Below are 27600 nucleotides of genomic sequence, written 5' to 3'. Positions count from 1 at the left end.
CTGGTAAATTCAGCAAAAGTGCAAAATTTATCTGTAAGTGAAAAATACTGTTCTGGTTATTGAGTGACAAAATAACAAAACCTTTTTACAGTGTAAACATTGGCCTTTGGTTAAACAGCCTATACATTTTAAAAAGTTAAATAAGCTACACCTGAAACCTCTTCGTGAATCATTTTTCCCCGCGTTCCACCCGCTCCATGACGAGTAGATGTTCCAGCACTTGACACAGTCGCTGACCTTTCTGAAGATTGATTTGATTTGAATTCATAATTTCCACTTATTAAAACGCAATTGTTTTAAAGGAGTGAATGTTGCCACCATATTAAATAAACAGAAATAAATCTACTGACGTCTAAGTAAACATCAGTAGACCTTGTAAATGATTGAGTGAGATCTTTTGGACATAAGAAATCATTGCAATTAGGAATGCTTGAAGTTGTACTTTTCCTCTCTTGAACATTGAAAGTATATATTTTAAAATATATTCTTCAAGAATGAACCTCTATGCAACCTCTAGCAGTATTAGTAAACAGTAAAATAAAATAAAATAATTTAACTAAATAAAATTCAGTTGCTAAATGTTGCTAAATTTTATTCATTTGGACAGTAAATGTAAATAATTTGGCTATTCAAAAATATATCAAACACGTATTTTGACCAGAAAGAGATTTTCAGTTCTAATATGCAAAGGTTCAAATATGAATAGAGAAAATGTTTCTGCTTTAATATGTGGCTCCTGATTGGCTTCTCAGTGCTGTTACATGTGAACATATGTTTACAACATACAGTCGCTAGGCAACACTGAAGGAGCCAGTTGTATTTTTATTACTCCTGCTTTCTTCAGACAAAAAATTCAACTTTTCACACCAAAAGCCTTTTTAAAGGCTAACTTCTTTTACTGTTTTAGCACTGTTATTAGTTAGTGTTTCTATTTAGACTTATTATTTATTTTGTAGTTTCTTAATTTTAGCTTATGGTTGACAGATTAGCTTAGCATAATTTAGCGTAGCAAAACTTAGCTTAGTATAACTTAGGTTAGCATAATTTATTACCTGCACAGTTTTCTTTTTTAGAACAGAGAGAGAGATTTTTCCAGGTGAAGGATGGGCCGCCCTCGGAAAAAGACCAAGGAGCCACCAGTCACCAGAAGACCACCTCGCAGGATCCTGCCAAAAATACCAACTCACATTCTTCACACTGGTAAGACATTAAGAAACTCCACATAATACTGTATTTTCTCTTCGGTATTATACTGCTTTCCTCATAATTCATAACTCAAGATCAATCAGAAAAAAAACCCACAGGTGCAGCTCACTGTAAATTCAGTATTTGTGTATCCAGTTTTGTGTATCCAGATATGGTCCATTGTAAGTTATCAAAGTCAGTAAATTATCACCAAATATCTCAATGTATTCATGTCACTGCACTTCTCAGGTATACCGTGGGCATGTGTGAGCAACACTAACTCCCCTCCAGCTCTGCTGTGGAGCATTCCCTGTATGCAGCAGCTGCAGGCTACTCCACAGCCACCCCACCAGGAAGACACTCAGGAGGTTGTTTTTCCAGATAATGTGGTGGACGAGCTGAGCTTTGTTCCTGGAATCTGGGACCTGGCTGTGGAGATGGGCTTCCTGCCTCCATGGAGCAGGCCGCAGGTACAGGATGGTCCTGCCACACCTCTGCCCAGTATCACCAGCGCTTACAAGCCCTCCACCAGCACATCATCCATGGAGTTTGAGAGCAACGAGGACCGCTGGATTCTTCAGGACCAGACGAAGGAGGAAATGATGACCAGCCACCCAGCAGCAGACAGTCCACAGGGACCCCAACAAGAAGCCAGTCTGGAGGATTTTTTGGAGGAGCTGAACAACATTCCTGTCATCTGGGACATGGATTTTGAGATGTGCCTCCTCCCTCCACCTTACTAGTATCACTATTAGTAGCACTAGCGGCACCAATAGTGATCACTAGTACAGGTAAGCATGAAGGTAAGTATGAAGGTAAGTATTTAGTGACGGGCGGCACGGTGACATTGTGGTTAGCACCTTGTCTCACAGCAAGGAGATCTGAGTTTCGGTCCCTTCTGTGTGGAGATTTGCACATTTGCATGTATCTCCCCGCGTCAGCGTGGGTTTTCTCCGGGTTCTCCGGTTTCCCCCACAAAACAACTAGGCCAATTGGAGATGAATTGGACATAAATTGGCACTAATTTAACCTGTAGTTCCTTAAACAGTTTAATAATTAACAGTAGTAGCAAAAAATTAAAGCCAAAAAAAAGGCTCCGGTGGTGGCACACCTGACCTTCAGGATCAGGGCGGGGTTCAACTCCCTGTGGAGTCTGTTTTCAGAATGGCTGCTTATCTAGTGTCTAAATGTTTAATACATGTTTAATCACTTACTGCTTATATGCATTACATGAGGCTATTCCCTAATCTAGCGTGATTTACCTTCAACAAATATTCATACCATCTCCTGTATCTGTGAAATTCTTTTACGCTGCTATTGAACTACACAGACACCCCCAGCAGGTGATTGCTTTATAAAACCAGCTGTTAATGCTAATAATATTGATCACTTGCCTGATTTTATGTCCCTCTGGCCCACCCATTTCAGCGGTTCTTTTAGACGGTCCTGGAAAATTGTGGGGAGAAGACATGTCCCTGAGGAGCCCCGGTACTCACAGTCAGTGAGTGAAACCTGGAGCCAGCTGGTCAGCACAGGTTTTGAAGGAGGAAGAGGAGACATCGTCTAGACCCGATGCTTTAATGCCTATTTGTGGAAGAAATGACATCTAAATAAGAAAAAATAAAATGTTTGAATCTTTAAATGTGTGTTATCTTTCACCATGTGGAAAACCAAAGGTTAGATGATGAAAAAAAAAAAATGAACATAATTGTATTTAAATTAAAGTAGTGAAAACCAGCAGATGAAAATATTACTGGCCTAGTGCACAAAGGACTTAACACATTTGGCCTAAAATCGTCACATAGATCAGTTATAGCAGGTAAAGAAGTAAATCACAAACCGACATATATTTTGTGGCATGTGACGTGTGGAATTCGGTGACTATGTCACATCTAGGTCCAGCTGTATTACAGCGTCCACCTTCATCCTCTGTCCTCCACAGTGGAGTGGATGGTGAAGGATAGAGAAAGTAGAAGAGTGAGTTAGTGATGAATTAGTCAATCTCAAAGTCAATACGGAATATTAACAATACTTAACCCTGAGCTGCTACTGGGGGACTGTCCCTGTCACTACTGACTGTAAAGCACTCTGGATAAGGCCGTCTGATAAATGCTGGAACTTGTTCGTTGTTCCAGGTTAAGTGCATGCTAGATCATGTTCTGTTGATCTAGTGTTCACACTTACAGGACATTCACATGCTCACTTCACATTGCATGATGTATCACTTTTTATTCATTTTCTCTTTTGAACATTCTGATTAAATTACCTGTCTTTAGATGAGTCTCAAAAATTATCCTAGTGTTTTTTTTTTTTTTAATGCTTTATTTGTGATTTTCAAATTTTCAACAACAATCAAATAACAGCTGTTGACCAATATCCAACCCCGCCCTCAGACCCACCCATCAAACAGCAAGAAGGGAAATAAATAAATAATAATAATAAACAAAACAAAAAAACAAAACAAAACAGAAAAAAAAAAAAAAATAAGAAAAAAGGGGGAAGGGAAGGGAAGCTGTCTCCTCTCAGTGTTAAGAAATAATGTCTATGCTGGACTTTAACTGGATGATTTAACATAATCAATAAATGGTGACCATATCTCCTTGAGCTTTTCCTGACGATTAGCTTGATTGCATCGCAGTTTTTCCAACTGCAACATGGAGAGCATTTCCTTAATCCAACTATTGAAAGAGGGGGGCTTGTCTGATTTCCACAACAGAAGAATAAGTCTTCTGGCCATTAATGAGGCGAAAGCTACCACCTTGGCCTGAGATTTCGTAAGAATTATATCTGGAGGGGGAATCCCAAAAATAGAAATGTATGGTGTAGGTTCAATCGTTCTATTACATAAAGATGACAAGACTATGCAAATATTTTCCCAGAAGTTGGACAATGACTGGCAGTTCCAGAACATGTGGCCTAAAGTAGCTGGCCCTTGGTGACATCGTAGGCACTCCGAGCTGGTATTAGGAAACATTTTTGCTAGTTTATCTAATGAGTAGTGTAGGCGATGTAGTACTTTAAACTGGATCAAACATTGTCTGATACAGACCGAGGAGGTATAAGTAGCTTCTAGGCACTGTTGCCAGCTCTCACCCGTAACTACAATGTTAAGATCCTGTTCCCATGCCACTTTAGTTTTCTCCCATGAGGGTGAATAAATGTTCTGGATCAGTGTATATAATTTTGATATATTGCCTCTCATAAAGGGGTCCAGAGCAAGAATTTCATCTGCAGCATTTTTAGATGGTGAATTTAAAGATCTAAAGTGTTTGCTCACAAAACTTCTAATCTGTAGGAATCTATAGAAATGACATTTGGGAATATTGTAACTTTTTTGCAATAATTCGAATGTCATAAACGTTCCTTCAGCGAAAAGGTCTTTGATAAAGATCAAACCATTGTTGTGCCAGGTTTGAAAGGCTGCATCCGTTTGGGACTGTAAGAAAAGATGGTTATTCAAAAGGGGTGAAAATAAGCTTAGTTGCTTTATACGAAAATGTTTCCTAAACTGGAGCCAAATCTTAAGTGAGTGTTTTACTACAGGATTAAGGAGGCGTGAAAACCTCTGCATAGATATAGGAGCGCTCATTAAGGAAATAGGACAAAGCCCTGAATCACCTCGCAATTCCATGTCTGCCCAAGCAGGGCCAGGATTATCACGTCACGCAAAGATCCAGTATATTAATTTACTTATGTTTGCTGCCCAATAGTAATACATGAAGTTTGGCAAACCCATACCACCTGCTGCTTTAGGCATTTCAAGGAAAATATTCCTCATCCGCGGGACAGATTTATTCCACAGAAATGAAGAAATCAAAGAACCTAACTCCTTGAAGATAGACCTGGGTAGGACAATCATTTGGAATAAATACAGAAAGCGTGGTAGGACTACCATCTTAATAGTATTCACTCTTCCAGCCAAGAAATGGGCAATGAAGACCTTTGTGAGAAATCGTTTTTTGTACGCTCAAGTAGAGTTTTAAAATTTCGCGCATAAAGGTCCTTATAAGAACGGGGGACATTAATTGCCAGATAAGTAAATTCCACAGCCTGCTTAAATGGAGAAGAACTAAGATCCAGTGACAGTGCTAGCTGATTAACCTGCAAAACGGTGCTTTTAGAAAAATTCAGTTTATAGCCTGAAATAAAACTATATGATTGTAATAGTTCCATGAGGACTGGTATAGATTCTAAAGGGTTAGACAAATATATTAGAAGGTCATCTGCATAAAGTGACACCTTATGAGTTTTATTGAACCTGGTTACACTTGTAATCCTCTCCTCTTTCCTAAGGGCAATCGCCAAAGGCTCTATAGATAAGTCAAAAAGGAAAGGTGACAGACAGCAACCCTGTCTTGTACCACGATGCAAAGGGAAATAATCTGATATTACAGAGTTAGTTCATACAGAGGCCAGTGGTGAATTATACATAATTTTAACCCAAGATATAAATGTCGGACCAAAACCAAATCTTTCCAAGACCTCGAATAAATAGTCCCACTCAACCCGGTCAAACGCCTTTTCGGCATCTAAAGAGATAACGATTTCAGGCTGGACAGTAGAGTGTGAAGAATATAATATATTGAACAAACGGCGCAAATTAAAGAATGATTGCCTGCCTGGTATAAAACCTGTTTGGTCCAAGTCAATTATTTTAGGTATCACTGAATCCAGGCGGCAGGACAGGACCTTTGAAGAATTTTATAATCACATGGAAGGAGATTTATTGGCCGGTATGAACCACATTTACGTGGGTCCTTATCTTTTTTAGTAAAACCACTATGACTGCCTGGGTCATTGTACAGGGCAGTTTCTTTTGGGAGAGAATTTCCTCGAAAACTTATTTAAAAGAGGGGTCAGCTTGGCTGAAAAAACTTTATAAAACTCAATTGGGAAACCAACTGGGGCCAGGAGATTTACCATTTTGCATGGAATTTATAGCTTGTGTTATATCTTTGCAAGATATTCCAAGGTCTAAACGTGACCGGTCTTCACAGGTAATCTTAGGAATTTCTAACTGATCAAGAAATGTATGTATTTCAGATGGACTGACATGGACCTACATTTACATTTTTACATTTACATTTTACATTTACATTTACAGCATTTATCAGACGCCCTTATCCAGAGCGACTTACAATCAGTAGTTACAGGGACAGTCTCCCTGGAGCAACTTAGGGTTAAGTGTCTTGCTCAGGGACACAATGGTGGTAAGCGGGATTCGAACCCAAGTCTTCTGGTTCATAGGCGAGTGTGTTACCCACTAGGCTACTACCACCTGAGAAGTGTATAGTTTTGTATAATATTCCTTGAATTGTTCATTTATGGCTGTTGGCTGGTTTGATACAGTGCCATGCGTCGTATGGATCTCAGATATTGTGTGGCTAGCCTGAATTTGCTTAAGCTGATGAGATAATAACCTGCCGAATTTATCACTGTGTTCATAATATGTGCATCTAGTCTTCAAAAGCAGCCTTTATTTCTCAGCAATAGAAAGATTGTTAAATTCTGCTTGCAAAAGCAGCTTGTCCTTGTACAACTCTGGATTAGAGGAACCAACACATTTTTTGTCTATTTCCAGAATTTTTTTGGACAGGTCTACTAGCTGGCGATTATGCATTTTCCTCACATGGGCTGTATATGAATTTATTTGTCCCCTAAGAAATGCTCTAAGAGCCTCCCTAAGGACATACCAGGCGTGAGGTTAACATCAAGAAAAAGGTCAATTTGCTTCAAAATATGGTCTCGAAATGATTTATGAGAAAGCAGTAAAGGGTCGAGGCGCCACATTTGACGAGTTGCGATGTTGCTAGGAAAGCACATATCGAGTTGCACAGGGGAGTGATCCGAGATCACGATAGGATGGTATTGACTATTTGTGACGCAAGAGAGAAACCTACTATCAATCAAAAAAATGTCTATTCTTGAGTATGAATGATGGACAGGTGAGAAAAATGAATATTGCTGGGAGGTGGGGTTAGTATACCTCCGGGGGTCAAACAATTTGTAGGATTCCATAAATGACAAAACAGCTGATGCAGGCTTGGACACAATCTTGGACAGTGTGGGATTCGATCTGTCTAGATTTGGCTGCAGGACCAGGTTGAAGTCCCCCCCCAGAATTAAGTGATATGTGTCTAGGTGTGGGAGCTTAGCAAAAAAGGTGCAAAAGAACTGTGGGTCATCCCAGTTGGCGCCGTAGACATTTGCTAAAACTACATTAAGTCCACACAGCTTCCCTATAACTATGACAAAACCTGCCTTTGGTATCTGATATTACAGACTCATTTACAAACGGAACCCCCCTTTCTTATCAATATCGCTGCGCTTCTTGATCTGTCCCCAAATTCAGAGTGGACGATGTGATCTACCCAGCCTCTCTTTAATTTGAGTGTTAATTAACTCGAAGATGAGTCTCCTGTAGAAATATACCCTCAGGGGCCAGGGCTTTCAGATGGGAAAAAATTCTGCAACGTTTTATTGGGTGGTGCAACCCTTTAATATTCCAGTTTACAAAACGCAGTGAGCCCGGCCCTGACCTGTTAAGACCAGCCATATCGTAGATAGCCTAAGCAGTCCCACACACTGAGAAGGAGAAGGGGAGGGAGAAAAGAAAGTAAATAAATAAAAAAATAATGCTAAAAAAAAGAAAGGAATTCTGAGCAAACTTCAAACCCCAAAACCTATGCTGGCCTCCCATAAAGCAGGGGACCGCATCAACACTCCTAGTGAGCAATAAACATAGCACAACAGTGCTCAGGGTGAACTAGCACGCTCTAATAAGCACCGCCAAGCAGTAACAGCAAAATAAAAAAAAAATTATGCCAATTATGGTAACGCCATCAATAACAATAAACAGTCAGTAAGCAGTAATAACTGAGCACACCAATAAATCAACTAAAATTGAACATGTACTGAAACTGTGATATTTTAACCAGAATTTTGTCAATCATGAATCAGACCAGTTTTATAGAAAATACCTAAATAGGGAATAATGTACTTCCTATATGTATAAGATAAATACCTTACAGGATCAGCTGAATTACTTATTCAAAACAGGCGAAAAGAAAAGTCATTCACCACCTGGATGTCCCTCAAAGCGTTGAGAGATGAAGGCTCGGGCCTCCTCTGGAGAGGAAAAAGTTTTCTCTGTATTCAGATGGGTGATTCTGAGTCGAGCAGGATACAGGATGCCGAACTTCACCCCCTCCATCCCGCGGAGCTGCCTTCTGATGTCATTAAATGCAGCCCGAGCCTCAGCTACTTTAGCCGTGAAGTCTGGGAAGACCGAGATGGACATGTCGTTTATCTGTATTCGATGCTTCTCTTTGGCAAGACGCAGGATATTTTCACAGTCCTGGTAGTAGTGGAAGCGGGCCACAATGACGCGGGTGGATTCCCCTGCCTGGGCCCCGGAAGAAAAGATCGGTGCGCCCTGTCCAGCAGTGGCGCTTCTTTCAACTCAAAAGCCTGCTGAAGTAGTGACGAGACGAAAGTTGTGGAGCAGATCTGAGCCTCAGGAACTCCTATTATTCTGACGTTGTTCCTCCGCGTCATCGCACTTATTCTGCAACATTTCAGTCAGTGTTGTAAGGCGACCTACTTCTTTCTGCAGATGTGTAATATCGTCAGTGCATGTCGAGAGGCTTTCTTCCACGTTGTTCACTTTAACGCTGAGTCCGGACAGCTCCGTAGTAAACAGTCTCCCTGTATTCCTTCAGCTCGGACCGGACCGCTCTTATGTCCGATTTAATAGAAGCCAGCTCACTCTCCAACACCGCCCGGACCCTCGGTTTTTAAGGCATCGACCAGATCCACTCGCAGCGCGGACAGAAGTTCAGCTTTAAAAGACTCAACGTTAATTGCTAACGCGGCTGCGCCCGTTCCAGAATCTTCAACGCGGCCCTGAAACAGGCGAGCCCGAGGTCAGAGGTGGGCGCCGCAGGCCTCGTAGTCTGAAGAGTAGTTTGCTTTCCTCTGGTCGATTTACCAGCCATTTTTCCGGGTTATATGTGTGTAGATTCCTTTCTGACCAAAGCAAAACCGACGGTTCACCAATGAAAAATGCTAAAATTATACAATTTAAAATCACGCTCGGCGGAGCTCCACACTAATGCGTCTACTCCATAACACGCTCAGCAGCGCCCCCCAATTATCCTAGTGTTTAACATAAAATACCACTAAAATCATCTTAGAAATTATAAATGTCAACCTTAAAATAAAACTGAAATTGCTGTGTGGGATACACATTAGCCAATTGTGAGCGTGTGACTGTACTTTTATATTCTGTAAATTGTGTCCAGGCCGTGTTCCTAAGGCCTGTACTTAAAGTTGGTGCTATTAGCAATGAACTCTTCACACCAATCAAGATGATGTCTCTTAACTTGTGAATCTATTGTCAAAAAAGGAATCTGGCAGTGAAGATCATTCCAGGGCAGAGGTCGAAAAAAAAAGGCATTGACTTGGAGGTAGAAGAAGAAAGAAGAAAGTGAAGTGATTGTCACATGTGATACACAGCACCACAGCACACGGTGCACAGTGAAATTTGTCCTCTGCATTTAACCCATCACCCTGAGTGAGCAGTGGGCAGCCATGACCAGCGCCCGGGGAGCAGTGTGTGGGGACGGTGTTTTGCTCATTGGCACCTCAGTGGCACCTTGGCGGATCGGGATTCGAACCGGCAACCTTCTGATTACGAGGCCGCTTCCTTAACCGCTAGGCCAGCACTGCCCCATGTAATGTGTAAATGTGTGTAAATGTAATGGTGTAAATGTGTGGTGGTTTACATAGATTATGCTAGAACCAAAAGTAGGGTTAGGGTTGCAGATGCAACCTCAAGTGCAGAACCCATAGACATTTCCCACGATATAAGAAGACAATGCTGTGAAGGGACAACATGGTAGACTGTATACGGTAGACTATAGACCAACTCCTGATGTTCTGCAGGCATCATGAAAGCGCTTACAAACTGTTGAGAATTTGTCTGCTAATGTTTACTTTATTACAGTGTAATACAATTTAAATTTGGTACAATACATTAATGTTGATGTCCTGTGTTTCTTCTTGGCTGGAACAGGTCATCAGCCAGGAGAGAGGACATCCGCGCCGGAGACAGAATACAGGAAGCAGCGAGAGGTCAGTACACCACCCGACAGTCCCCAGACCAGGAAAAAGGTCCACTGGTCGGAATCTTGGACTCACCCAATCAGTTCCTCCATTCCTTAAAGATGCATTTTTTTTATTCTGGACGACAGTGATCTTATATTTCCATCTTTTTTTATGATCTGGCGCATGGAAATGCACTGTTGCTGGTGGGAAGGCAAAGGCAATGCAGCTACACTGCTTAACCTGAGGGAGGTAGATAAACGGCGCTTCTGAACCCAGGAAGCAAACAGCAGGAAGCCCTGTTGGAAGGAGCAAGATACGCCGGTAAGTACAAAAAAACTATAGATACAGATACAGTACCCACACTAAAGTATCACTGACAATTTGCTATATAAAGAACTCAGGCTCCTCACTTGTATAAAATACAACTGGAAGACAGAAGTGTTGCTGATTGATGAGCTCTGGACCCGAGTCTTCTGGTTCATAGGCGAGTGTGTTATATGGACATACCCAAAATTAAACAGAGAAAACTATTTAACTTACTTGTGACTATAAGTATTCATTTGAACTAATTACAGGGTTACGGGGATGCGGACCGGAGATTCACTGTTGTCCTGTGTAATGTTCCCTAATGGTTTTCACCTCTCTAAAATGTATAAAGCTGCCCTGTTCGTTTCTGTTCTGTTTGAAGTTTGTTCCATGTTGACCAGTGTCTCGGATGTCTCCCCTGTATTGTGCTTCACCATTAAACCCTGATTTCGTTACATTGCGCGATTGGGTCCTTCCTTCCTCGTCTTCTAGTCACCTCTTCATCCTCTCCTCCATGCACCTGCCTCGTCATGCCAGCATGGTTGTGACAATTTGGACGCCGCTGACGCAGCCTCGCTGAGATCAAAGGAGCCGCGACTCGCCGGGAGGACGCCCCCAGCTTCCTTGTCCATGCCCTTCCATGGCTTAATTCTGTGTCCTTAATTCGGTCCTGTGTCTGGTGGCGTTGAAAGTGAGGAGCGGCCATTCAGCGGGGGCGTGCCGGAGATTGACCGTGAGCGGCGGGTGCATGCGGACAAGGGGCCGGTACCACATTCATGCAACACCGGTAATTTATTACCTAGAACTGCTTTTACTGTGGCAACAAAACCAGTCTGGTTGGTAATGTACCAACTGCTCTTTTATTCTTTACAGTTGACAAGTGAAATCAAAGTGATTGTCATTGTGAAACACTGCAGCACAGCACATGGTGTACACAATGGAATGTGTCTTTTGCTTTTAACCATCACCCTTAGTGAGCATGAAAGGCGCCCATTTAACAGTGTGTGGGGACACTGCTTTGCTCAGTGGTACCTTGGCGATTCAGGATTCAAACCCACAACCTTCTGTTTACGGGTCCACTTCCTTACCCGCTGGACCACCACCCACCGCCCCAACCTGAATCTAAATCAACTGCATCATTGAATCAGGTTCAAGTTCAAGTTGAGCTTTATTGCATTTCAGCTGCATACATGTTAGACGGTACATAGTGAAACGAAACAACGTTTCCCTGGAACCTGGTGCTACATGTAACATTCAAACATTTAAACAAAGTTACATACTGACATAAAGTGCACATGTGCAATACAGACAAACTGGGCTACATAAAGTGCAAGAGTAATATTTAACAAAAAACATGTAGACAACAATGAGACAGACAGCGCTAAACATTAATATTACTCCATATAACAGAGGTAGTGTGTGTGTGTGTGTGTGTGTGTGTGTTGTTGTCTCCCCATCGTTATATTCAGATTTTTTGGGGGGGGGGTTCATGTTCAAATACTTCTTGCTCCAGGAGTAGAGAGAGATCTCCACCTGCTCCTATTTCAGTACCCTAAAGAGCGACATTCATTTCCGCTCCTAGATGGCAGCAGTGACTCGGTGATGCGAGTGGCTGGCACATTAATCTCTGTGTAGCAGAAGCAGGTCATGACAAGGTCACAGTACGCTCATGGGAAACTCTTTGACTTTTCCACAGAGGCTGCTGTTCATGTCTGCTGCACCAGGAACGGCGATCTAAAGTACGATTATCCAGACTACGGCACTGGAGAAACGCCAGTCTGTACTGTCTGAACAGGGACAATGCAGCAAAGAGAGATGAGAACCCACCAAAGAAACCCTGAAGAACGTCTGTGCAACGAGGAAATAGTTTTCAATAAGGAGGTTTGCCTTTTTACTTCTTTACCAAAGGAAAGTACAGCAGGCATCTTAGACAAGGTATTTTAGGCGGTGGTGGCCTAGTGGTTAAGGAAGCAGCCCCATAATCAGAAGGTTGCTGGTTCAAATCTTGAACTGCTAAGGTGCCACTTAGGAGCCACTGAGCAAAGCACCGTCCCCACACACTTGCGCCTATCATGGCTGCACACTGCTAATGGTAAATGGTTAAAAGCAGAGGACGCGTTTCGTTGTGTCACCATGTGCTGTGCTGCAACGTATCACAATGACAATAAGGTGTTAGTAGCCTAGTGGGTAATACACTTGCCTATAAACCAGAAGACCGAGGTTCAAAACCCCTCTTACTACCATTGTGACCCTAAGCAAGACACTTAACCCTGAGTGTCTCCAGGGTGACTGTCCCTGTAACTACTGATTGTAATTCGCTCTGGTTAAGGGCGTCTGATAAATGCCGTAAATGTAATGTAATGAATTTGTGCTCAACGATCAATTCACTTTCACTTGAAATTTTAACCAAGCTGATGGTTCGTACACTCTGTGTATCTGTGACTTCAGGATAAGACCGAGGTTGATGAGGTGTCTGGGCTACAGAGAACTGCAGAAGGAGTGTAGACCGAGACATGCATTGGCCAGAACACAGTGGGTACGGGTCCTCTGCCATTCCTTCTTGCAGATCCTCTCCAGTTCCGGCAGGTTGGATGGTAAACGTTGGTGGACAGCTAATTTTAAGTCTCTCCAGAGATGTTCAATTGGGTTTTAAGTCAGGGCTCTGGCTGGACCATTCAAGAACAGGCACAGAGTTGTTGTGAAGCCACTCCTTTCGTATTTTAGCTGTGTGCTCAGGGTCATTGTCTTGTTAGAATGCTGCTACCACCATGCTTCACTGTTGGGACTGTATTGGACAGGTGATGAGCAGTACCGTAGGCGCATTCTGCGTTTCTGAGCATTCTGGAGAGGGTTTTTGTCCAGGATATCCCTGTACTTGGCTGCATTTCTCTTTCCCTTGATTGCAACCAGTCGTCTTCCCCTGCAGCTGCAAACTGCCCAACAGCATGATGCTGCCACCACCATGCTTCAGTGTTGGGACTGAATTGGACAGTGCCTGGTTTTCTCCACACATACCTCTAGATTTAAGGCCAAAATGTTGTGTCTTGGTCTCGGCAAAGTCTTGCACTGAGTAGCTTCTGTCAGGCCACTCTGCCATAAAGTTCCGACTGGTGGGAAGGCTGCAGTAATGCTTGCCTTCTACAACTTTCTCCCATCTCTGACTGCATCTCTGGAGCTCAGCCACAGTGATCTTTGGGTTCTTCTTTACCTCTCTCACTAAGGCTAGGATAGGTCAGTTTAGCTCAAGTTGTTCTTTTGTTAAATTGTTCTTGAAACAACAGATTGTTTATTCTGGGAGTGCATTTATAATAAGGCCTTCTGGATTGACATTCATTATTGGTTATTTCCCAAACTTCCAGATTTCTCCTTAAAAGATAATGTTTTCAGTATTCCCCTGAAAGATAAAAATCATAATTTGATTATTAATATAATTCTTGGAAAATTCTTCTTCATAAAAATTATGAATCATGGTGGATTATGCTTCTTGCTTTCTTCATTAAAATCCATGAAAGAAATGGTCAGTAACTTTTAAAATTGCTAGGCAAAATAACATTTTTATAAATTCATGCTGTTTATTATTCAGAGCCCACTGGAGTAAAGAGGAACGCCAGAAGGGACGCCCACCCCAGCCTGGAGAGGTGGCCATTTCTGTATCAGGTGACCCCATCTCTGCTGAGTTCACCAGCAAAGGCCGCTTCACAGCTGGTGCTGGCGGAGGGTTGTGACAGGAAACGAGAAAATGGGTGGACATCCTGAAAGGTCTGCAGAAGCATTATGGCAAAGAACCTCCTGAAGAACCGCATGGTCCATGTTCTTTGTGAGGCCTACGAAAGCTGCTTGCCCACTATCAAGGCCACCCTGTCAGCAGCGGTCATTGGTACATGGATCCCAGTCACATACCTAGAATAAATTTGCCTGTGACACCCAGTTTTTACTTCCTTTCCTTTCAAGTGTCCTTCATCTCCTTTCAAGTGGTGTCAAGTGTCCTTCCATCTTATACAGACATAATGCATTTAAACCTTAATGAAAACGCACACCTAAACATTACACTTGAACTTGTGTTTGCGTCACACATAGACCGATGCAGCAGTGACGTCTATGCCATATTTCTCAGGTCTGCTTCATATAATCAGACGTTGTTTAAATTTCAAGATAATGGCATCATAATTCTGGTTCTTCATGCAGGTCGGATGATAAAGAAGTGGGCGAACATCTCAGTCAGATTCTGGGATTTATTTACTGTCTTTCTCATGCAACGCTGCCACATAATGTAGAAGCTCCTTTATCTCATGCAGGAGATTTATTCTGTTTGCTTGAGCCTCATCACCGATCCTCTTCATGTAGAACTCATTTTTGTGGAAGTTCAGCAGAAGCTGACTAAGACAGCCAAATAAATTTCCCAGAAAGGGAGCACAAGCATGAGCTATATGTCTTTGTTTGATGCTGCTTCTGCCCAGAATGAACCCTTGGTCTTCAACAGTTCTGATGAGTTTATCTTGTCCAGGTACAGGTTCAAAGATGTCCTGACACTTGATGGAGATGTTTTGTCAGTGCTTTTTCAATCTGCCATACCACATGCATATGTGGTATATGAGTTCAACATAGTGGATTTATGAGAATCTAGGATTTGCTCAGGGACACTGTAATCTTGATATAAAAAATTGTTTTGTGATTAACAAAAAATGTTTTGTGATTAACATTTAAAGTTGAGAATGTAGAAATCCAGACGTTCCAGTCATAACTTCACATACAGTACAGGCCAAACGTTTGGACACACCTTCTCTTTCAATGTTTTCTTCATGACCATTTACATTGGTAGATTCTCACTGAGGCATCAACACTATGAATGAACACATGTGAGTTATGTACTTAACAAAAAAGGCACCTAATACTGAAATAAGACATCCGCATTCTTTTTTTTTTAGAAATATTAAATATGAATGGAGGATGAATGCCTCTAGAAAGAACAATGAAACTTTTCTATTTGTAGCTGTGGCACCTAATACCCCCACAACTCGCCTTCTTACCTCATCTCCTGCCAGCTCCTCGCTGCAGCGCACACCTCAGCCTGCACATCACCACGGTAACCAGCTACTCTTTTCCACCTGTTTCTGGTGCGTGCCGCTGCCTGCTACTGAACTCTTTCACGTACCTGCCGTGCTGCACGAGCACCAACATGGCAAACAGAAGTTATTCCAGATCACCTCTGCGCCTGCCCTCGTTTCCACGAATCTCTGCCTGCAACGTATCGTAACCACAGTCTGCTTTCAGCTCCAGCCCCATGTCGGTGAATGCGCCCCCCGGCCCGGCCTTGACAGCATGAACGAGCCACAGCAGGGGGCAGCGGACATGAAAACCCTGAAGAGGATGTTTACATTTACATTTACATTTCGGCATTTGGCAGACGCCCTTATCCAGAGCGACTTACAACGTGCTTTCAAGTTACCATCGATGAAGAGATCAATTCCGGTTCAACTAGGACCCCAACTATGAATACATCTATTTAATTCACTCTGTTGTAGATTCTGTACACAAAGTTTGACAAGAAAATTACAATTAATCTAAATATTCTTTAAAGAGGAAGGTCTTGAGCTGCCGTTTGAAGGTGCTCAGTGACTGAGCTGTTCTGACCTCGAGGGGAAGTTTCATTCCACCACCGAGGGGCCAAGACGGAGAAGAGTCTGGATGAATGTTTTCCTTTTACCTTCAGAGATGGAGGGACCAGGCGAGCAGTACTGGAGGCTCGGAGTAGACGAGGTGCAGTGCGAGGTGTAATGAGGGCTGTGAGGTAGGATGGTGCTGCTCCATGTTTGGCTTGTAGGCCAGCATCAGTATTTTGAACCTGATGCGTGCAGCTACTGGGAGCCAGTGAAGGGAACGTAGCAGAGGGGTGGTATGGGAGAATTTGGGAAGGTTGAAGATTAGTCGTGCTGCTGCATTTTGTATGAGTTGAAGAGGTCGGATGGTACATAGAGGTAGACCAGCTAGAAGGGAGTTGCAGTAGTCCAGTCGTGAGATTACTAAGGACTGAACCAGTAGTTGGGTGGCCTGGGTTGACAGGTAAGGGCGGATTCGTCTGATATTGTAGAGAAGGAATCTACATGAGCGGGAAAGATTGGCTGATGTGAGTTGAGAAGGAGAGTTGGTTGTCTATTGTTACGCCAAGGTTGCGGGCTGTTGCAGAAGGAGAGAGCTGCGAGTTGTCTAGGTAAATAGCAAGATCCTGATGTGGTGAAGAATCTGCTGGAATGAATATTAGTTCAGTTTTGGTGGGATTGAGTTGGAGGTGAGTTGGCTGCCATCCAAGACGAGATGTCTGTTAGACATGCAGAGATTTTGGAAGCAGCATGTAGATCAGAGGGAGGAAAGGAGAAGAGGAGTTGTGTGTCGTCAGCATAGCAGTGGTAGGATAATCCATGTGAGGGAAATGACCTCACCAAGTGATCTCGTGTAGAGGGAGAAAAGGAGGAGGACCTAGCACCGAGCCTTGAGGGACACCAGTGGAGAGTCTACGTGAGGTAGAGGTGGATCCTTTCCAAGTCACTTGGTAAGATCGCTCATCAAGGTAGGAAGCAAACCACTGCCATGCTGAGCCCCGAATTCCAAGCCTCTTCAGGATTGACAAGAGAGTCTTGTGGTAACGGTGTCAAATGCAGCAGATAGGTCAAGGAGAATAAGAACTGATGACAGTTTTGCCAATCTGGCTGCATGTAGCTGCTCGGTAACCGCCAAAAGGGCAGTCTCGGTGGAATGAGCTTGTTCTGAAGCCAGACTGTTTAGGATCCAGGAGGTTGTTCTGTGATAAATGGAGTGATAGCTGGTTGTAGACACAGCGCTCAAGGATTTTGGATAGAAACGAGAGGAGGGAAACTGGTCTGTAATTGTTAATGTCTGTAGGATCAGCAGTGGGTTTCTTTAGGATTGGAAGAACCCTGGCTGTTTTGAAGGCGGATGGTACGTGGCCAGATGAGATTGAGCCGTTTATGATATAAGAAATGAAAGGGATGAGGTCAGGGGAGATAGTTTGAAACATTGCAGAAGGTATTGGATCTAGTGACAGGTGGTTGGGTTGCCTGTGGAAATAATCTGAATGATTTCATCAGATGTGATTTAGAAAATTGATTTAGAGTAGTTGTCGAATTTTCAGAGGGAAGAGAGTAGGATTAGTGGTGGAGAATGTCTCACAGATTTTTTCAATCTTCCCTGTGAAGAAGTTGGCACAATCATCAGCTGTTATGAAGTTGGGGGCAGGGGAAGTCGGGGGGTTGAGTAGGGATAAGAAGATGTTGTGGAGTTTTTGAGGGTTGTGGGCAGAGGCTTCTAGTTTTGTTTTGTAGAAAGCAGTTTTAGCAGTAGTGAGGTTAGTAGAAAATTTGCGCAGAAGATTCTGGTAATCCAGTAGGTCTGAGTCAAGTTGAGATTTCTTGTATTTTCTCTCCGCTGCTCGAAGAACTCTTCGATTGCTACGCAAATGTATCGGAGAGCCAGGGCGCAGGGGAGAAAGTCCTTTTGGGTTTAGTTGATATAGGACAGAGTTGATCAATGGAAAGGGAAAGTGAGGTGAGGAGAGAGTTAGTAGCGGTCTCTAGTGGTAAGGAGAGGAATGAGTCAGGGGTTGGGAGATGTGAAAGAATGCAGGAAGATACAGATGAAGGTGAGACAGTGTGAAGGTTTTGTCTAATGAAGGATGGACGGGGGACAGTTGTGGATCCCTGTAGGTACAGTGAGTGTAAAGGTCAGGAAGTGGTGGTCAGAGATGTGAAGGGGAGTGGAAGAAAAGGTCAGAAGTTGGAGAAGGACGACTGAAGACCAGGTCCAAGACATTCCCTCCTTTGTGTGTGGGAGAGATGTTGCTGTTGGTTAAGGAGAAAGAGTGGAGAAGGGGAAGGGGAAGGATGTTCGCTCACAAAGGTGTGCAGCCATGACAGGCGCAAGTGTGTGGGGACGGTGCTTTGCTCAGTGGCTCCTAAGTGGCACCTTAGCAGTTCACGATTTGAACCAGCAACCTTCTGATTATGGGGGCTGCTTCCTTAACCACTAGGCCACCACCGCCTAAAATACCTTGTCTAAGATGCCTGCTGTACTTTTCCTTTGGTAAAGAAGTAAAAAGGCAAACCTCCTTATTGAAATCTACAACAGCAGGTGCAGCAGCAGCGTCAAGATCAGGTCATGCAGGCCCTTCAGTTTAAAGTGGCCTTGCTCTATCAGCACGTACAGACACTCCAGGCCGCGGCCGTAGATATACAAATATTCCATTTGTTCCATTGTTACAAGACTGTAGAGCATAATATGTTATGGTTTTACATACATTTTACTGTGCTGTGAAACAAAAGGTGTATTTTGCATTTTTGTTTTTTTTCTGTGCACCAGGAACCCTGCACCTTCCCTTCTTGTCAAACATTATTGGCCAGTGTGAAGTATTGGTCATGTGGACATTTTGGTTCAGAATGGGAGCTGTGAGTCCTTGATTCCTTCTTTTTCTCCTCAAATTGTTGAGAAATCCAACCACTGGTTCATACTTTCTTCCTGTCATCTTTGACTTTACAACAGACTGTACAATCTGTGATTTGAAGTCACAAAAGTCACTTGAAATACTTGTATGGAGTCTGATTTCACAATCTGGTGGAGGGATATATAGCCATGCAGGGTGTACTAGAGAGCCATTGAGTCACACGTGTTCCCTTGTGGTATCTGAGAGGAACTTCTGTCATCTTCATATCACAAAATATAAAGTTAAAGTAAAATCTGTCTGAATATATTTATTGACACATATATGTTTCAAAAGTAATGAATGTGCTTTTTCATGCATAAAATTCTTCAGCTTTGCTTAATTGAACTCTGAAAGTGGTGTTTTCCAAAAATTGCCCTACCTTTAACTACAATTCAACATGTGCCTCAGGCAGCTAAGATTTTTTAGCAGGTTTAAATTAAAACACACATTATATGTAGTGAATACTTGTTTTTTCAATAAAAGAATTTCTGATGACACTGAATTGTTGAATTTTGAAGTGAAGTGAAAGTGATTAGTTAACACTTTCATGACAGCACAGCACCAAGTGCACACAGTGAAATGTGGTCTCTGCATTTAACACATCCCCTGAGGGAGCAGTGGGCAGTTATGACAGGCGCCCGAGGAGCAGTGAGCAGATGCTGTTATCCAATCCCATCCACGACAACCAGGTGAAGTTCTATCTAGAAGCCCAGTAATGGAGGCTCTTAGTCAGGCCCGTAATCAGGTTCCTGATACTTTATGTTCCCAGAATGTAGATACTCCTTTTGGTTCTAGCATAATCTATGTAAACCAACACACATTACACCGTTACATACCTCCAGGTCAATGCCTGGAATGATCTCACTGCCAGATCCTTTTTTGACAATAGATTCACAAGTTAAGAGACATCATCTTGATTGGTGTGAAGTGTTCATTGCTAATAGCACCAACTTTAAGTACAGGCCTTAGGAACACGGCCTGGACCACATTAACAGAATATAAAAGTAAGTCGCATGCTCATAATTGGCTAATGTGTATCCCACACAGCCAATTTCAGTTTTATTTTAAGGTGACATTATAAATTCTAAGATGATTTTAGTGTTTTTTTTTTTACGTTAAACACAAGGAGATTTTGAAAGGTTTATTAATGTTTGAGACTCATCTAAAGACAGGTAATTTAATCAGAATGTTCAGAAGAGAAAAAAATAATATTACAGTAATATTTACTTCTGCCTGTTTTAACTACTTTAATTTAAATACAATTATGTTCATTTTTGCTCATCATCTAACCATAGGTTGTCCACATGGTGAAAGACAACACACATTTAAAGATTTAAACATTTTATTTTTCCTTATTTAGATGTAATTTCTTCTCCAAACAGGAGCAGTAAAGCATCGTGTCTAGACGGCGTCTCCTCTTTCTCCCTCAAAATTAGTGCTGACCAGGCTGGCGCACCTCAGGGACATGTCCCAGGACCGCCTACAGAACTGCTGAAATGGGTGGGCCAGGGGGACATAAAATCAGGCAAGTGATCAACATTATTAGCGTTAACTGCTGGTTTTATAATCCATCAACCTGCTGAATAGCAACGTAAAAGAATTTCACAGCTACAGAGGACAGTATGAATCTTTGCTGAAGTTAAAGGACGCTAGATTAGGGAATAGCCTCATTTAATGCATATAAACAGCAAGGTTTTTTTTAAACATTTAGACATTAGATAAGCAGCCATTCTGAAAACAGACTCCACAGGGAGTTGAACCCCGCCCTGATCCTGAAGGTCAAGAGTGCCACCACTGGAGCCTTTTTATTTGGCTTTTTTTTTGCTTCTACTGTTAATTATTAAACTGTTTAAGGAACTACAGGTTAAATTGGTGCCAATTTGTGTCCAATTCATCTCCAATTGGCCTAGTTGTTTTGTGGGGGAAACCGGAGAACCCGGAGAAAACCCACGCTGACACGGGGAGATACATGCAAATTTGCAAATCTCCACACAGAAGGGACCGAAACTCAGATCTTCTTGCTGTGAGACAAGGTGCTAACCACAATGTCACCGTGCCGCCCGTCACTAAGTACTTACCTTCATACTTACCTTCATGCTTACCTGTACTAGTGATCACTATTGGTGCTGCTGTGCTACTAATAGTGGTACTAGTAAGGTGGAGGGAGGAGGGACATCTCGAAATCCATGTCCCAGATGACAGGAATGTTGTTCAGCTCCTCCACAAAGTCCTCCAGACTGGCTTCCTGTTGGGGTCCCTGTGGACTGTCTGCTGCTGGGTCGCTGGTCATCATTTCTACCTCCATCTGGTCCTGAAGAATCCAGCGGTCCTCGATGCTCTCAAACTCCATGGATGATGTGCTAGTGGAGGGCTGATGAGCGCTGGTGACGGAGGTGACAGGGACCACGCCGGGCAGAGGGGAGGCAGGACCATCCTGTACCTGCGGCCTGCTCCATGGAAGCAAGATGCCCATCTCCACAGCCAGGTCCCAGATTCCAGGAACATAACTCAGCTCGTCCACAACGTCTTCTGGAAGAACAACCTCCTGAGTGTCTTCCTGCTGGGGTGGCTGTGGAGTAGCCTGCAGCTGCTGCATACAGGGAATGCTCCACAGCAGAGCTGGAGGGGAGTTAGTGTCCCTCACACATGCCCACGGTATACCTGAGAAACACACTGACATGAATACATTGAGATTTTTGGTGATAATTTACTGACTTTGATACCTTACAATGGACCATATATGTTTACTGGATACACAAATACAGGATTTACAGTGAGCTGCACCTGTTGTTTGTTTTTCTTATTGATCCTGAGTTAGGAAATCAGTAGAATAGTCAAGAGAAAACACAGTATTATGTGGAGTTTCTTAATGTCTTACCAGTGTGAAGCATGTGAGCTGGTATTTTTGGCAGGATCTTCCGCGGTGGCCTCCTGGCGACTGGTGGTTCCTTGGCCTTCCGAGGGCGGCCCATCCTTCACCTGGAAAAATATCTCTTTATAACTAAGTTATGCTAAGCTAAATTATGCTAAGCTAATCTCTCAACCAGAAGCTAAAATGAAGAAACTACTGACTAAATTAAGTTAATTTAAGTCTAAACAGTAACACTAATTAATAACAATGCTAAAAAAGTATAAGAAGTTAGCCTTTAAAAAGGCTTTTGGGGTAAAAAATTCTATTCGTTGTCTAAAGAAAGCAGGAGTAATGAAATAACAACTGGCTCATTCGGTGTTGCCTAGCAACTGTATGTTGTAAACATACCTTCACATGTAACAGCACTGAGCAGCCAATCAGGAGCCACATATTAAAGCAGAAATATTTTATTTATTCACATTTGCACAATTACATCAGAACTGAAAATGTATATCTTTTTTGCAAATAAATGTTCAACATTTGGGGCAGTGGTGGCCTAGCGGTTAAAGAAGAGGCCCTGTAATTAGAAGGTTGCCGGTTCGAATCCCGATCCGCCAAGGTGCCACTGAGGTGCCACTGAGCAAAGCACCGTCCCCAAACACTGCTCCCCGGGCGCCTGTCATGGCTGCCCACTGCTCACTCAGGGTGATGGGTTAAATGCAGAGGACAAGTTTCACTGTGTGCACCGTGTGCTGTGCTGCTGTGTATCACATGTGACAATCACTTCACTTTATTTTACATGTTTATTTTACATGTTCAAATAAATGAAATAAACCTTTAGTCACTCAATGTTATTTCGTTTATTTAGTTTTACTGTGATCTAAAACTATTAGAGGTTTCATAGATTCATGGATTGAAATATCTATTTTAAAATATCTACTCAAAAGAGGGAAAGTACAACTTTAAGCATTCTTAAATGCAATGACTTCTTATGTCCACTAGGTGTCTCACTCCACTGTGGTCCCACTGAACAAAGCACCGTCCTCACACACTGCTCCGTACACTGTCATCGTGTGCTGTGCTGCGTTTCACAATGACCTTCACTTTCAAACACTCATATGGTACTATGGTCTTAAAACGGTCTTAAGTATTCAGATAACTCTGCACGTGCCAAGCAGGCACCACCCTGTGTGATACACCTCTGTGTATCATTTTGCTTGAGTACCTGTCCGAGTTACAATTTGATTGCTACTTGTAATACACTTTTTAATTTGTATAGATGTTTTGTGGACACCCTGTATAAATGTACCAGAGAACTTGCATGTTTTGTCAAAAAAAAAAAAAACTTCACAACAATTCAGATTATTATGAATTAGCTCCCCACTAATGATGTATGACATTGAGAATATGGAGGATGTTCTGAGAGATAGTCCTTTTTGATGATCTGAAGACAAGATAAAGTCCTACACAGGGCTCCTTAATTTCTGCTGGCACTGGATATAGCCTGAACTTGATGCCTCTACATACAGTCCTGGGTCAGATGTGGGAGTTTGATAGGTGGTCACATGAAATATGTTTTCTGAAAAAATTTCAGACCATATGCAGGTTAGGTGAACATTTATAAGTATAAGGTAATTTAATATCAAGTGAAACATTAGAGCAGAAAATCTCCAAATCTCCTCTCATTACTTAAACTATTTCATCTAAAAGATGAAAAGAAATTACCAGACATTGGTATTATGAGATGCTTTACAAGTGTGTGTGTGTGTGTGTGTGCCAACGTGTTTATGTGTTTGTCCGGGTGTGTGTGAGTGTGTTTGTGTGTGTACACAGCTGTTTACAGCGCAGCTTGTTCTGGTAGAGCAGGATGATTTGAAAAGGGTCGGCCAAGTGAATGAGACCAGCATGCCTTGCGGGTTTGTATGTAAAGGGAATTTACTTTTAGTGTGTGTGTGTGTGTGTGTGTGTGTTGGAAGCGGGACATCGTGGGATAGATGTGCAGCAGCAGGGGGTAAAAGTTGTCTGTTGGCTCCATCTACGGACCTCAAGACAACTGAAGCGTCTCCTGTCTTATCATCCTGACGCCACAATAAAACTATAAAGTAACATACACAACTTACATGTCACTGAATGCTACTACATTGAAGTTGAAGTTGAGCTTTATTCTCATTTAGCATATACATGTTAAGACAGTACATAGTGAAAGGAAATAACGTTTCTCCGGAACCTGGTGCTTCATGTAACATTTGAACGATTAAGTTACATACTGACATTGGTTGATTATTGAAATTCTGTAATTAGGGGGATAAAGAATTAGGGGATCACCGCTGTAAACGCTGAAGAGTTTTAAACGCCAGTGAGTTTTAACATCAACTCAGCATCATCCTGTTCCTATGTCAAGTGGAGGATTACTTTACTTTAATTTACTTTATTTTGCAGACGTTTTTATCCAAAGCGACTTACAGTAGGAAGACACCAGCAATTCTCGTTCGATTCTATTGATTTTGAGGTTACAAAAACTAAGAGCCCTGATAAGGCCTAACTTGTCAACTTGTCTTGGATTACAGCAGGAGGGAGGAGGTCCATCATGTAGTTCTGCTAGACCTGAGGGTTTTCACTGTGGGAGACAGCAGAGACCCCAGCAGCAGCATCTCATCCATGTTACAGTGACCAACTCAGCTACGTCCAGGACCTCACGATCCTCTCTACGGATCTTCTCCATATACAGTGCTTTAAGGAAGAGTGGCCCGACAAAAGCCTCTCCTCGGAGCAAGACACATGAAATCCTGCATGGAGTTTGCTAGAAAAAAAACAAACACCTGACGGAATAACTTTATATTAGTTCATGTGATGCAGTATGAAATTTTATTATAGCGCTTCACTTATTCGTATGACATGCATGCTCAGGTAAAAGTAACTAACATTTAAAGGGAATGTGAGCATTTTTTTCTGTTGATGCAACCTGTACGGATATTTTATGTCTTACATGCCTCGCACCATATATTGGGCCTCATTAATCTCCACTCTTTATCCTGGGCCAACAGCAACAAAAGAGGAAAGGGAATGGACCTGGACCTGGTCTTCATTCGTCCCTCTCCACCTACCGTCCTTTCTTCCACTCCACTTCACATCTCTGACCACCACATTCTGTCCTTCACCCTCACTTTACCTATCGGATCCAAGACTGACCACCATTAATTACTCATTCTACATAACCTTCACTCGGTCTCACCTTCCTGCACTCTTTCACATCTTTCATATCTCTGACTCGTTCTTCTCCTTACCCCTGGAAACCGCCACTAACATTCTCCTCACTTTTCTCCCCCTGCTCTCTGGCTAAGAGACGTTGCACAGCATCGAAGGAACTAAGAGCAGCGGAGAGGAAAAATAAGAAATCACAGCTAGCGTCACAGCATCTCTAGCATCCAAACATATTTGTAATTCATCATTTGTCTTCTGCAGTATGAGATCTCACCCAATCAGTCAGTTCATCAATCTTCCTTTATAACGTTCAATAACTTTCCATGCATGCAAGTTTGTTTCTTAAATTTCTCTCTCAGTGCAAATGGAACTTTCCTGCAGGCATGCACTACTGGCTGCCCACCGCTCACCAAGGGTGATGGTTAAAAGCAGAGGACACATTTTGTTGTGTCACCATGTGCTGTGCTGTGGTTTCACATTGACAATCACTTCACAAAAAAAAATTGTCAACCTGAAATTGAACAAATAAATGTTAATTGGCTGAAGAAAAACATGAGCCATAGCTGATATGGATAGACCACAATGCAAAGAGGATGTGAGGCATGTGGGATGGTGACCTAGATGTTTAGTTTATCCTAGATTGTCCAGCATATCTGCGACACTCAGGATGTTGCTGGAACAGAAAAATGAGCAGCAAGAGAGTCGTTTCCAGATGATGAAGAAGAGAGCGGCAGTTCAAACAGTCTGATCTGGAATTTGTTCCCTTATGTCATCATTGCAGTTGCTCTCTGAAAATGAGCACTAATGTATTTGTTTAGTTACTTCATGCAAAAGGCTGTAAAAACAGTGATTTTAGAATAATGAATAGATTAAAACTGTCTGCACCAGACATTGTAATTGGTGAATGGTGTGAGGATGTCATTTCCACTAATGTCCACTCAACTTCTATAGGTCGCCCCTCCTCGTCCCGCCTCTCTCCTCCTCATTAGCATTTGAAAGCTACAGACATTCAAACAGAAATCTCATTTTTGGACTGGATCAAAGTGGTTGTAATTATGCACAAAGGGACTTCAGATACAGTATTAGGGGACACTAACACTGATATAAAAGCAAAAAAATAAAATAATCACCTCAAGAATCACTCAGCATTTTCAGAAAGTAGGTGATTTTTACACAAGACTTGAAGAATATCGGGGAGTGGGTGGGTGTGTCGGGGAGTGGGCGGGTGTAAACGTACCTCTTCCTGATCCACCATCTAAATTAAATTAAATTAAATTGTGAAGTGATTGTCACATGTGATACACAGCAGCACAGCACACGGTGCACACAGTGAAATTTGTCCTCTGCATTTAACCCATCACCCTTAGTGGCAGTGGGCAGCCATGACCAGCGCCCGGGGAGCAGTGTGTGGGGACGGTGCTTTGCTCAGTGGCACCTCAGTGGCACCTTGGCGGCTCGGGATTCGAACCGGCAACCTTCTGATTACGGGGTCGCTTCCTTAACCGCTAGGCCACCCCTGCCCCACCCCTGCTGCTGTAGTTTCTCCACAAGCTGAGACTCATCATCCTACAGAGAAACAGGAAATGAATATATGTGGTTATCACAATTTTATCAAGGAAAAACTTATTTATTTAAAAATTATTTTATATCAAAACGTACAAAAAACACACATTTAAAGCACGCACATAAACAAATATTACCAAAAAACTCTGCTTGACCATGTCTGACGATTAATAAATTCCAAATAAATCGGCAGCCCGATACACAGCGTAAAAATCGCACACCTGCCGCACGCCTAAAAAGGGCAAAGACATTACCAGTGACGTCCCGTGGCAGAGTATGGGTGTGTTCTGTTTGTGTGTCTCTCTCTCTCTCTCTCTCTCTCTCTGTGAAGCAAGAAGGATTGTGACCAGAAGACAAGAATAACTTAGACTGCCCAGACCTGTTTGTGTGTTTTGTTGTTTCAATGTCCTTTTTGTAATAAACGGTTAGCCATAAGTGTTGTTGCTGCTCCTATGTCCCATTTGTTATGTCCCTGACCCTAGACCAGGGACGTAACATACCGTAACACAGCCTTCATGCCCGCACGTATGGTGTGTGGTGAATGGTGTTATTTCCACAAATGCTCCCACAATTCTACAGGCTCAGACGATTAAAACAAACCATTCAAATCGATCAATGCGATCGTGAGATATGCCTGCGCGTATTGTACAGAATTACAGGCAAAACAGTCCACAACACAAGACAGGCGCCGCTGTTTCTGTAGATTCAGAAAGAAGACCAAACTATGATGGCGCAGCAAAGAAGCAAGTTTTTTACGACTGAGGAGGTGCTGGATATTCTGGTGCAACACAGCAGTCCAGCTATTTGTACTGTTCAATCTTCATCTGATGAAGAGGATCTCCTGTGTGCAGAAGAGGTTGAGGTATTTTCGGATCCCTTCTTCTGAAAGGTATGT

Source organism: Denticeps clupeoides, unplaced genomic scaffold (genome assembly GCF_900700375.1).
Source record: "Denticeps clupeoides unplaced genomic scaffold, fDenClu1.1, whole genome shotgun sequence".
In the NCBI taxonomy this organism is placed as follows: Eukaryota; Metazoa; Chordata; class Actinopteri; order Clupeiformes; family Denticipitidae; genus Denticeps; species Denticeps clupeoides.
Note: the sequence above shows the minus strand (reverse complement) of the source record.